At 48.5% G+C, this 13,534-nt stretch overlaps 1 protein-coding gene across 1 annotated transcript in view; it reads right to left on the minus strand.

Moving 5' to 3' along the window:
• Positions 1-10,976, minus strand: part of LOC144138427 (uncharacterized) — a 66,727-nt gene extending 55,751 nt beyond the window's left edge. The window contains exon 1 of the mRNA XM_077670699.1: positions 10,830-10,976. The gene's annotated coding sequence lies outside the window, so the exon portion shown is untranslated. The remainder of the gene's footprint in view (positions 1-10,829) is intronic.
• Between the last annotated feature and the right edge of the window lie 2,558 nt (positions 10,977-13,534).

Raw genomic sequence — 13,534 nt, forward strand, 5'->3', positions numbered from 1 at the left:
CGCTTTGCTTGAATGGTAATGGTTGCGTATGCCAGTTGGCGGAGTTCGGGCATTGAAGGGCCTACGTGGGGTCTTTGCCGAGCGCCGCGGTGGGATTTGACGAGGGTGGTGAAACTACGGTGCAATCATTGCCCACCTACGGCCTCCGGGCGTGACATTACCGAGATAAGCCGTCTAGGTAACGTGAAGTGTAAGCACAAATCAGGGAAGCTTCATGATCATTCTCACGAATATAAAACTCACGTCAAGGTTTGTGTGTGTATGTATGTATGTATGTATGTATGTATGTATGTATGTATGTATGTATGTATGCATGTATGTATGTATGTATGTATGTATGTATGTATGTATGTATGTATGTATGTATGTATGTATGTATGTATGCATGTATGTATGTATTCATGATTTCGTCTTGACCTCAGTCAATCAAATGAGCGTATTTGGGCTATATGCGCACGACTTGCGCCGTCCTCCCTCCCTCTCTCCCTCCCTCCTTCCTTCACCCACTCGCTCACTCACTCACTCACTCACTCACTCACTCACTCACTCACTCACTCACTCACTCACTCACTCACTCACTCACTCACTCACTCACTCACTCGCTCAATCACTTACTAACTCACTCACTCACGTACGCAACTATCACGTACGCAACGAATCTTGAGCGTCGCGCTGTTCTGCGTGACTTGTGGTACTTGCGAAGGGCTAGGCACAATGGCAATGCATTTGTATGCGTGCCTACACGACAACCGTTCGGGAACGTGCTGCCAGAAACCTTGGCCTGCCTCCAAAGCGCTGCAGGTACCATGACTTCAGAAAAGGAAGAACTAAAGAATGCTTTCAGTGCGCAAGCCGTGACTTTCGACATTCTGAGTGTAGAAATGAGAGAACAACGTCGAGGGGAATGCCATGCGTACAGTCGAATACCGCACGTGGGAATGCGTAAAAGCAGGTCCGTCGGTTGCGGTATGAGTGGTCATCAGCACGAGGCAAGCATTTCGACCACGACAACAGCTGTTTTGCATCGCGCACTTAGAAACTCTGCCCGAAGAACAGCGGCTAAAATTGCTGCCTCCTCACGGGTGGTGTGACTGACCTCATTTCGTCGTACAACGACAGCATGCTGATTACACCGCTGTTTATCTCAAACGATGTTACTCTATATACGCCATTTGCTCCCACTGTGATTGCAATGGTTTCAATAAGATTCGCCCCGTGCGGACCTTGGCGAGATTGTATTCACGATTGACTTTTGCAGGTAGAACGTGACAAGAATTCTAGATGTGTTATGGCTTCCAGCGTTTGCTCAAGCCGTGCTCCTCGCTTCATGCTGCCACTAACAGCTCATCGCACGAGAGCAGCATTTCCTACAGCAGCAATGCTGTTTGGAGCCTGTGAAGCACCATATATATATATATATATATATATATATATATATATATATATATATATATATATATATATATATATATATATATATATATATATATCTTGTAAACCTTTGTTATAAAATTAAGGCTGGCTTTGTCATAAACAATGCTCCGTTGAAACAGCGATGATTTATTATCGGTACACCGCAGCGGGGATTACGAAACACTTCGAACAAATGATTTCTTTACAAGGAGGGTCTGCTGCATATATTTATACCCGCTCATGTCGCAGCAGAAAGGGTCACGCGCACGCATGTCATTAAGCCAGCGGGGGATCGCCGCCAACGCATGCAGGAAGCAGCGCGCAAATTGGAACTCCGCCAGTTTTACGGAGTCGGGGCAGCGTTCTTTCAAGTCTCTGTGGTGGGCTATTTGCTTCGATTTTTCGCCGAAGAGGATTACTCAGTAACCGGTATAGCAACATGCCAACGGAGAACTCAATTATGAAGTAAGAGAAATGCAAGTCTGGAAGAAAAGCATTCGTCCCGTATTGGCTTGGTATTACGCAAGGCGTTGAACTGAACTTCTTTCTTTTCGTTCATTTTAAGTAAGATGTGGCGCTCGGAAATCGCTTGATCACGAATTCGGGGTCGCGGAACTTGACCTTCCCCAAGTGTTGATCATTTGTCGGTGCATATTCCTATACCGCCAGCTGTAGCCTTTTAAACGATAAAGTCATGAGCAGTTTATGACGAAGCGGTGCCAAGCACAGGGCGGAAACGTGCTCTTTGCAGCATCGGGTGAAAGATTTCCGGTATAATTTAAACAAAGAGTGCAGGTACACCCAGCAGTAGCCGAGTGAAATAAATCGTACCATTCGTTGCCCGTATTATTCTCGTGTTTTTGGCTGGTATCCGTGCTTTCGTTACGTTTTGTCACAAATGTAATGGCTCCCACTCGCCGCTTTTATGCCTTTAAATTTCCCCAGACCTCCGCCAAGACATCGAAGCAAGCGTGACCCTTACATAGAGGGTTGTTATGTTTCATTTTCTGCCAGTCTACTTAACACTTTCTTCGCGCCAGCCAACGGCGAGCAAGCTTTAAGTGGTCGTATATTTGTACACGGCGAATTGGTGCACGGAGCAGATCGGTTTAATGGAGAGGCGCCTTGCGAGATGAGGCGTCCTCGAAAGCAGCTACGCGCTGGATCTCCATTATTGAACGCGACGGCCGAGTAAGAATCGCCCCGTCTTGGGCCGTTGCCTTGTAGCGTTGGAAGAGCGTAGTCGATTGGCAGGCGCTCAGCGCTCCACATAAAAGCGTGCCTACCCAAGCGGAATGGAACGCTGAATTGCAGTGCTCGTAGTCACTGTTGCGGCCGCTGGATGGCGACGAGCAGTGAAGTGGCCGGTAGAGATTTCTCTGGAGATTTTGTACTTGGGCACCTAAAAGCGAAAATTGTGGTCTGTAGCTGTCTGTCTGTCTGTCTGCCTGCCTGCCTGCCTGCCTGCCTGCCTGCCTGCCTGCCTGTGTGTCTGTCTGTCTGTCTGGCTGTCTGTCCGTCTGTCTGTAGCTGTCTGTCTGTCTGTATGTCGTTCTGTCTGTCTGTCTGTCTGTCTGTCTGTCTGTCTGTCTGTCTGTCTGTCTGTCTGTCTGTCTGTCTGTCTGTCTGTCTGTCTGTCCCTCGATTCAGTCGCCCGGCGAAAATTAGAATTATCTGAAAAAGTCTATATTGGCAGAAAATTTCCTGACTACTAAATCTACAGTAGCATACTTCAGACTTGAAAACATTGTTCAGCAACAAGAAAACATTAGGCATACGTGCGGCACAACCTGAATACATAACTAGTACTGGTATTTTATTTTGATTTCCGTGATAGGAAATAAATAAACCTCTTTTAAACGATGTTTCGAACGAGAAATACAAAATACGGGTGGCACTCGAGCCTGGACCGCGAGGCGGCATTCCAAGTCCAACAGTAGTGAAAGGTGTCAATAGGTGGCCCGTCAGCAGTGCGAACGCCGGAAACGTGAACTGACTTGAGACAACATCCACCGTGTTTATCATCGGAGGGTCGAAAGGGAGGAGGAGAGCACGAAGCGTTGGCGGGGTAGAGAAGAGGGGCATTTACGTGCCTGGAGAGGCAGAAGGCTATCGTCTTTCGATTACATTAGCAGCGAAGTGAGCACACACGCAGCCATTTTTGTCCTTGGATTTGTGTGTTGTCAGAGAATTACCTGAGGACCGCCAAACGTTATCGGTGTGGTTAGTATGAAATGGTTCAACGCGCACTGCACCGCCTACCCTTCAATGACGCAAGAGAGTTTAACGGTCTTTCCTGCACGTGTCTCGCAGCTGCCCATAGGATCCTACGTAACAATAGTTGGCTTAACGTGCACCGAATTCACATGCCCCCTGACGTTTTTTCTGCTGATTGTACAAACACCACTTCACGGTCGAGAATGGAATCCACGTCCTGGTGTTGAGTAGCGCGACACCTCAAACACTGAGCCAGCCCGTCGCTACCCGAAAGACCTTCTGGTTCGCCTTCACTAGGTCACACACCGTTAGTAGCGGCTTTGTGCAGAACGGGTCCTTCCTGCTTTTTGTGAAGACCATGGCGCGGCTTGACAAACTCCTTACGCATTGTTCCTGTTTATTACCCGCTTGGCCAAATTTGCGTAAATGTACACGGACAGTGTATACGGCCCCTGCAGTGTTGTATACAACGTTAAACGAAGGGGATAAATGCAGACAGAATGAACAGACGAAAGACCGTACGCGTCTTTTCCTCTTCCATTTCTCTACAATGTAGTGGCTGTATAATATTTTTCCTTCAAGTTACGGACGTGACATCGGCGTTCTTACCCTTCGCATGATGCATATGGATTAGAAACTCATCTCATGGGCTGAATACTCAAACAGGGATTATTCTTTTATACCCCGCTCCAACTGCGACCAATGTATTTGCTCACGCGGTCTCAGCATGAAAGGGTCAGCGTGTGCCCAACCTCGACCTGACGTTTAAGTCACCTCAACCTCGGCGGAATACCTTAGCATTAATCATTACGTGCCCTACACTGACACAAGGTTGATATCATTCCTTAAGGGTCCATGAAGACAAAATACAACCTTGTTTAACTTAGAAGTATCCTTTGGTAAATCGCTCTGCTCAATTCCAGCCCCACGAAGACGTCTTTTTAATTGAAGAAAGAAAGGTCGCCATCCCGTGCTGCGAATGTAGATGTCCAGCAAAGCCGTTGTCAAACACTACAAATTCTGATGGGGTAGGGTATGAAATGTTCCCGGCGGACTTGTCGCTTGCGCTCGGCTTTTCTGGCGGCAAATGGTGGGTCCTGCCTATAGCCTCACGCATGCACTCGGCGTCTTGGGCGAGAACTGCTCTATTTTAGGGACACTAGTCCTGCCTGGCCTTCAAACAATCTGCAAACATAATCTTTACCAGAAACACAGGGGTGAGGGTTTCATTGTTCACAGGAGCCTTATCATACATAATGGGGTATCGATGCTCGTTTTGTGGTTTTCCTAAACGAATCCTGAGCTCTATGCTCTACGCCTGATTAGCCTGAGGCATGCACTCGGCGTCTTGGGCGAGAACTGATCTATTTTAGGGACACTAGTCCTGTCTGGCCTTCAAACAATCTGCAAACATAGTCTTTATCAGAAACACAGGGGGAGGGTTTCATTGTTCACAGGCGCCTTATCATCCATAATGCGGTTTTGATGCTCGTTTTGTGTTTTCCTAAACGAATTCTGAGCTGTATGCTCTATGCCTGATTAGCCTGAGTCATGCACTCGGCGTCTTGGGTGAGAACTTCTGGGTCCTGGCTGGGTTTTTTTTGTTTACAGCACGGCATTTTCCGACCAAGTAAAGCCTAACGGCTTCGCTGTAAAAGTAGAAATATTGAAAAACATCTTCATGAAGTTTAAAAAAACTACTCGACGTCAGCAACAATTTAATGGGATATTACTGAAACCCGAGTTATCAGTACGTCAACTACACCCTAGCATTTAAGTTATTCGATCCAACGGAACTTGAGCCACCGGTATATACAACCCCACCGTCATGACTCTTGGCCGGTGGCTTTGGCCGATGGCCGCCAGGCGCCAAGACAAGTCGCTGTGACGCAATAAGGACGTAGCGAGGAAGTGATTGGCGAGTCACTGGTGCTTCAGTGGTTTTCCTTATATCTAACTTAGTGTGGCAAAGTGAAAATTGGGTGAAAATTGGGCATCAATGCTATTGGGTCAATGCAACCTCTGGAATGAACGAAAGTGGTATATTTCATCTCCACGTTTCTTTGAAAGCATTAAATTCTATTCTGTGAAGGAATGCAACGAAAAGATAACGTAATTAAACAGTGTAAGTGTCGCGACAATGTGGTTCAAGTTCGTGACTGCCAGTCAAAAACGAAACACTAGCGTTGACGACTCTTCAAAATGCTGTATCGAACTATACAAAAACTAAAATTTCGAATTTGAACCTCATGTGGACCTCAATTCCTCCCTTCGCCTCGTGGAATTTCAGACTCAATGAACTAAAAAATGTATTATCTGCAATTTGGCTGGGGACCTCAAGAACTGCCTAACTTTATTCCATGCCGTTACTAGGTTGGACTCTACATTTAACAGGGATATCTTCTTAGCCTGCCCTCCCTATGTATGCTATAGAACTCCCAGTGTTACCCGAACCTCAGCTCAAATCATGACAAAGTTGAGTCTTACATGAGTGAATACTGTCTCAGGTTTCCAAAATCTCAAGGCCTTGCTTTAACCATCGCCCTCCCCTCAACCTCGGCTCACATCATGATAAGGTTGAGGCATGCATGCCGTAGGCACGTCGTTCCCATCTCAACCCGACCCTCACTCATATCAGGGTTAGATATACAAAGAGGTGATCAGATGAACACCTTTTTAAGTGTCACCCGAAGTCTTTGTGGAACACACTGACCTCACCTCACACTCAGCTCGTATAATAATGCGGTTGAGGCATGCAAGAGGTGGGCACCTTCTTACATTTCCCCCTCACCCAAACATCAACTCATATCACGGTAAGTCATACATCAGACGACGACTCAGTGGATAAAATTTAGGATGCGCACCCGAAGTTCCTGTTGGAACCTCCGACCACATCTCAACCTCAGGTAACATCATGTGAAGGATGAGGTATGCAAGAAACGGATACCTTTAAGATTTCGACCCAAAGTCCTTGCCGCAACAGGGACAAAAGACCGTAGAAACTCCTTGCAAGTGCTGGCGAAGACTGCGTCTCGGCCAACTAGTAGACTACAAGCTAAGTTAATTACACTGCCCCGCAGTGCCAGTGAAATTTCTATCAGAAAACAAATTGTCGCCAACCCGTTTAATCCCACGTTCAAACAGCTTGTTACGCTTCGGAGCAAGCTTTCGTCGTTAGAAAAGTAATGCGTGATGCACGCCTGCGCGGAGGGGTCCGCAAGCGTTTTAAAGGGACTCTGCAACCCTTTCGATAAACGCTTTCACTCCTTTCTTCGCGTCTGAAAGCACTGCGAAAGCTATATTCATCGCCAGCACGGGGCGGCATTGCGTGATTTGCTCGTCGCAGCAGATACGCCTTCCGTTTGTGCCTTGGTTTTGTGGCTTTGTTTTTTCAAGTGTCTATCGATTACGTTCATCGCTGTGCAGCAATGAACGTAGCCCGCTTTCCTTCATTTGCACAAGTGAAGGAAAGCGGGCCAGTAGCCGCTACACCGCTGTAATGACGTCATTCGAGCGGCCGAAAAACGCCAATACCGGGAAAGGAGGAATAATCCTTTGAGCAAGTTGCAAAGTTACTTGATGGGCATAGAGCACTAATTGAGGCTGAGGTACTTCGAGACCCCCTTAATCTAAGTTGGATGCGTTTGTTGACTTCGTTCTGCAAGCATTTGGGATTTCTAAAAAAAGTTGGAACAAGTGTTGCAGGGCCCCTTTAAGTCAAAAACCGCCGTCGGCACGCTCAGGCAGGTCCTTTGCATACGGGGGAGCCAAAGACTGAGTGTGGAAAGCAGAAAGAAAAGCGCGCAATTCCTAAGGACGGTGTTGTGTTTCTCCCACCGAAAATGAGGGCTTTGCGCACGGCGCGGGAGAACGCTAACAACCGCAGTCGGCGGCAGTTCGTGCCTTTGTTGGCACGCTTTCGCCGCCACAGAGTCGCGGAACTGTTTCACATAACGGGCGACCAGGACTAACGGAAGGGGAACCGGTTGCAACTAAATTTGGCTTACAGAGAAAAGGGACGGGCACTCACGCCGGTGCTAGCGAAGGGGGGCGAGTTATGCAACAGCAACGGTCGGCCGGCTTTGTCGTGGTGTAACGAGACGGGCGAAATCGCGTTAAATTATTTTTGAGTTATTGCTGGACGCATGGTATACTTGGGTGGCCGTAAAAGATTGGGTGGTCCTGCACGCCGTTAGCCGACATAGTTTGTACGCCCGTTCGGGTCTTCAACAAAACTGAAGGAAAAGAGTAAGATTTCACGTATCGGAATGAGTTTACATCGGTAATCCGTGTAAGTATTTAAGAACCCGGTTACTGAGCCGTATTACGTTCTAAATAAAGCACAAAACGTTCTCGTCCATCGCGCACGCTTATAGATCGGAAAGTTTTATTTTTTCCCCTCGGTTGCATCACTGTCTCTGAACCAAACTAGAAAAGATAACACGTATTTATTTTCGTAAGGAGTCAGCTTTCTGCTTTCTAATTTCGCGTTCAAGGTTCCGTGCTGGAATTGGTAGGCTCAAAGTTCTTCTGTCGGGTTTGGTTAAACCATTTCTCACCACGCTTTCGGAAAGGCCACATTATACAGTTAAAAAGAGGTGTGGTTGACCTCGGCTTCGTTACATAGTTTTAGCCAGAACATTTAAACTTTTTCGCCCTGATCACCAATAGAAAATTGAAACTGGATGACATGTTGTCCTTAGAGTAACGCCGTCATCTGCAGAGAAATGCGTACTTGTTGACTGCAGCGCACTTGTCGTAAGCCAACGTATATGACGCCAACTACAATTGGTTTCGCTAACGGAATTTAAAATTCATTGATAAATTTCGTCTAACTTTAAGTCGAGTACTTTAATTATCGTTTTCGGCCGTCACTATGCATTCAGTACGAGGGATCGAGCTTGACCTGACTTATTACGGCGTTAGTTGTTAACGGGAAGTCTGTGGCTTGATAATTGTCATCGTTATCATCATCGTCTTTGTAGGCGGGGAATTAACCAGAAGGCTAAATAGTCCTTTTACGGTGCTAGCTTTTAATAGGAGGTCTCCGGATATAGCGTCATCCTTTACGGGTGCGTCGAAAGCCCACGCGCAGACATTAGTTGTCACAGCATCACCACTGCAATTCTAGAAAAATGCAAACTAGGGAGATCAAGCTGCCAGGTCGCCTTCATTTTTTTTTTGCTTCTCCGATGGATTAACTCAGATTGTTCCGCTCGAGAACGCGACAGGAAATAAAAACTTGTCAGCTTGAGAGGCGTCCCTGTGTCTATGTGTTAGCCAAGTTTACCAGTGTGTATTCTTCCGTAATGTCTAATTCTCGCTGCAGTTCTACGGCAACCTCTGCAATTCGCGTTTCGAGATTTTAGCAAACTATTCAAAAACAATTTGTGGGACATTTTGGTTCCCGATCCATCAAACGTTCGGCTGCCCCGTAAGTCGCCTGCCCCGCATGTTTATACACGTTGTCCTTCTAACAACTGACTCCTGGGCGTAGAGGGTCGGGCTGTCAGACAGTCGAGAGAAACTTGTTCGACAAGAAGGGGAGCGTGCAAAGGCGTGTTCAGAAGCCACGTATGCCTAGCCGAGTAGGCGCGGCGTCTTACGGTGTCCTGGAGCGTTTCCTCAAACTACTTTACTCAGCCGGGAGTGCGCTACGGCCCCGCGGAGCCTGTCATGGACCGTTTAAATCTGCAAAGGCCGACCATGTCTTGCTAAGTGGTACACGCGTAATCGCTCCACCCTTATATCAATCGTCAAACACCGCTGAGCGCTCGAGCGAGTGATCGAAATGGCAGGTACAGTGTCCTCCAGTTTTTCCAGGAGTCATCATACTCCCCAGAACTGCGCGAGGGCCATGCGCGACACGTTTGCGAACCCACAAGGGCGGCCACTGCCTTGATGAGTTGTATAAGCGGAAACGAGCAATGGTGTCCCGTAGCCTATATTTACAACCACTATAAGGCCCCCGGAGGGCTGGAGGGCAATGCGGGGCATCTAATCTAACGCGTTGAACAGTGTGGGGGCAATGGTGCTACCCGAAGCACTCCGGTTGCTTCCCTCGACCATGTCAACTTCGAAAGACGGCTTGCTGATGAGGAGCAGAGGAATGAACGCGTTCATGTTTAAAATGTACACTTCAGAGGTTCAGTGAACAGGATTTTTGCTGGTCGCCGTACGGAATCCTCGTCCTTGTTTAGGGGAAGTAAATGGAGTGGGTTAAATGTTGCTTCCTGACCGTGGCGATAAAACAAGGCACTGCCACTAACTGTCCCTGCACGTCTTTCTTAAGATGACCGTTGAACTTCGCAGAGTTGGCGGTACTCTGATATAACCGCTGCTCCTTTAAAGCGACTGATACATAAATACGTCTCCTTGAAAGCGACAGAGATGTGTGAGATAGTGAACTGAGCTTGATGGAATTGTGGATACTTCGAAACAAATGCTGTGTTTAACGCGACTGAGATAGGTGAGGTACTGGAGTGAACTTAGCAGGGTTGACAATACTCTCTCATAACGCGGCTCCTTGATCGCGTTTACCGCGACTGAGATGGTTGGGACACTGCAGTTATAATCCCTAGAAATATGGGACTCTGTTGCAGTGAACGGGATGAAGGCGTTCATCTTATTGTGCCGGGCACTAGATCCCGTTGGATTGCCGCTCATTACACAGCGGACCCATCGACGACGAGGTGGTCCGTTGCGTAAGCACTCTCCCGGTTGAGATGCTCACGTCCTGACGTCACACCTTGCACCGGTCGAGAGCGGCATTGACCAGTAGCCCGCGGCGCTACGGTTCTTCTTCTTTTCTCTCGGCAGCCTTTCTCCGGCCTCCGCCACCACCGCCGCCGCCGAAGACACCTGGTGCGCCCGGCGGCTGACCTACTGCCAATACACGTAGCCCAAATATTTCGGCGGGCCGGTTACGTTCGCCCCCCGAAACTGTCCCCCCTGCACCGTTGAACGTGGCGGAAAAAAAACCGGCACGAATCCCCGTTCCAGAGGCTGAGGAAAAGGAGCCTTGCCGTCGGAATCAGCCACGCAAGCACGCCTGCATTTCGGTTACGGGGCCCCAGTCCTCGAAGAACGCCCCCGTTTTGTCGATCTAGACAGCGGGGGAGTGGATGCTGTGACGTCCGGCGCGGCACGCTAAAGACCAGGACCCCGGGCCGTGCGCTGTCCACAGGGTCGGTACGTACCTGTCTGGCGTCGCCGTTGGTGTTAATCCAGGGCCGAGGGTTTTTGCCGCACGCGCACACGCTACGACGCACTGTCTCGTGAAGAGTAAGCTCGTACGACGCGTGGCTACCGAGCACAAGAGCGGCTTTATGCGCAGGCGCGCTCTCCTCGCCCCTCTGGCCCGCTTCTTGAGAGTCCCGTTAGACGGGCGAGGGCGGCCTTCTTCTTTCTTGTCGGCCATCCTCCAGCCGCTTTCTCCGCCGAGTTTTTTACCTGCCCGAGCGCCCGGTCTCGCTCGAGGACGACGCGTATTGGGAAGGGGCGAGCCGCCCGAGCCGCCCCGGCGTCGGTGGAGGATCCCGTGGCTGTGGGTGACAAGTAATGAGAATTTGTAGCATCTCTTTCATGGCCGCCTGCTACCTTGGAGGGGAACGCGCTCGCAAGCTTTGCGCGAGTTCGGTGCGGATGTGCGCCCAGCGGATGACGCAGAGCGATCGCTTGATTCGGGGAATGTTACTGCTTTCCGTTCTGTGAATAAGCTCTCGATAAATGTAATCCGGATGGCATTCGCCGGAAGAGAACCTTGTTGTATACCCGTAGAAGGTTCGAGAGGTAAAGAAGCTGATGTCGTGCTTTTGGAACAATATTATTTAACAAGGGCGAAAAAAAAAAGCGCGTAGGCCCTTTTGAACGAGCCAAGATGCCTGATAAGTTGTAACTGTAGTGTGTTGAAAATACGACTCCGAGAGAGAGAGGACAACTTTATTGGGAGCGTCGACCAAAAGATCATGTGGAGGTGACTACCTATTCATGGAAATTCATGTACCGTCTTGATCACGACTGCCTTCTCGGCAATTAAGGATGAGCAGCTGGTCGGGGAGGATAGGGCTAGGAAGCCGTGTCTCCCACTGCTCTTGGTGGTGGAGGGTAGAAGATAGTAGAGGTGGCAACCCTAGAGCAAGTCTACATTCTCCAGCAATGTGCCTCCCTGGCGTCTGCACCCGGATGGATATTGACTGGCGGACATTAATTTGCTAGTCTGGTTGGAGAGTGCAACTCACTTCGCGGGATCGCTTTGACAAAATGCGAGCTCCGCAGTAAACCACCGTCTTGAGGCGTATTGTCCACGCTTTGATGTGAACACGAGGCCGTGAGAAATCAATCGGATGCCCAAAAAGGGTCATTGTGTATTCACAAGGTCACATTCAATTTCCGCGCCACACCCGCTCCGGTTCTTAAAGTGACTTCTCAATTTCAATATAGCTTTGCACGGCGAACCGTTCCCTGAAACTTAGATGTCTGCCGTAGTGCGGGTTGTTCATTAGTATCCGCCTACAAAGGATCTTCAGCGTGCGAGAGTGTTCATCTTGAGAGTCAGTGTTCACAACGTTCCTGCCACTCATTTCGTCGTTCTGAGGAGCATGATGAAGGGGCACTGTCTCTTATTGGGATCAGTACTGTAATCTCGGCTATTATTTTGGTTTTCCGGTCATTTAGGAGCAGCATGCAGAGGCTAGTAGTATTTCTAATGACGCATCTTTTCGTTAGGTTGTTGGAATCATCAGAATAAAAAATGGCCGCGTATCTCCTCGCTTCGCTGCAAATGTCGTCAAAAGACCAGAGTCTCCCGCCGCCCATTCCAAGTAACTGCCCCTCCCCTCTACTCCGCCCACCTTGTACGATATTCTGCTCCTACCTCGGTCCTGACATGATAAATGTAGTTCAGGTATGCTGAATTCAATTTTGCCGCCTTCGCACTGGTGACACCCCATGTGCTTGGACCTTTGCAACTCTTTCGTTTAGCGTTGGATCCAGCAGCTCCTGGCTTTACCAAGAGCGGTATTTGTATGTTTTGGTTAAAACATTGTTTTCGACGTGTATTTTGTATTTCCTATCGCTGAAACCAAGCAGACCTGTACTTTTCATTAAAAGGAGACCGCAAATACCACTTATCTATTGAGAGAGAGACAGAGAGGGAGAGACAGAGAGAGAGAGACAGAGACAGAGAGAAGGCTTTTTATTGTGAACTGGTGAGGTCATCCCTGCTAGGGACAAGGCTTGCTACACCAGATGGGGGGTGACTACGTTGATGAGTGGTGAATATAAGACATTAGTGTTACAGCAGGAAGAAGACAAACAAGAAACGTTGAAAAAAGGAGAGTAAAAACAAGAGAATGCTGCCGGCAGAGTCCGGACATAAAAATACATCTGAAAAGAGAATAGTTAATGTAAACACTGAAACAAAATGAAAAGTAAACGACGCGAAAAAAACACAGAGTAATAACACCAACCCAAGAAAAATAAATAGATGAACGCGAGTGACACCAACACAAGCAAATGATGATGAATAAATCTTTATTTGTCAAGCTGGAGCAGATGTTAGGGCACCCGCCCGGTGGGGGGCTTTCCTATTTCGGAATACCCTGAGCTCGGCTGGTGGTCCAGGCCCTCTTCACCAGTTCACGCTGGATCCCAAGGTCCGGGCTCGTCAGGCGGTTCGCCCACTGCTCGTAGAAGGGGGAGATTGCACAAGCAAAGTAAATAGATGAACACCACAGTGCGAAAGAGTAGATATCGCGACACACTTGCTCTCTCTGTGATCCAGAGAAATTTGTCTAGTTCAGTGTCTCGTAGGAAGATCTATTGATGTTATGCCTCAAACATGCCTAATGTACGTGTCCTTTTGCTGAGCGATGTTGGCAGGTATGAAGAGGGTTCCAAGGTT

Source organism: Haemaphysalis longicornis, unplaced genomic scaffold (genome assembly GCF_048455015.1).
Source record: "Haemaphysalis longicornis isolate Haplotype H1 unplaced genomic scaffold, Haemaphysalis longicornis Haplotype H1 scaffold_5, whole genome shotgun sequence".
Classification (NCBI taxonomy): Eukaryota; Metazoa; Arthropoda; class Arachnida; order Ixodida; family Ixodidae; genus Haemaphysalis; species Haemaphysalis longicornis.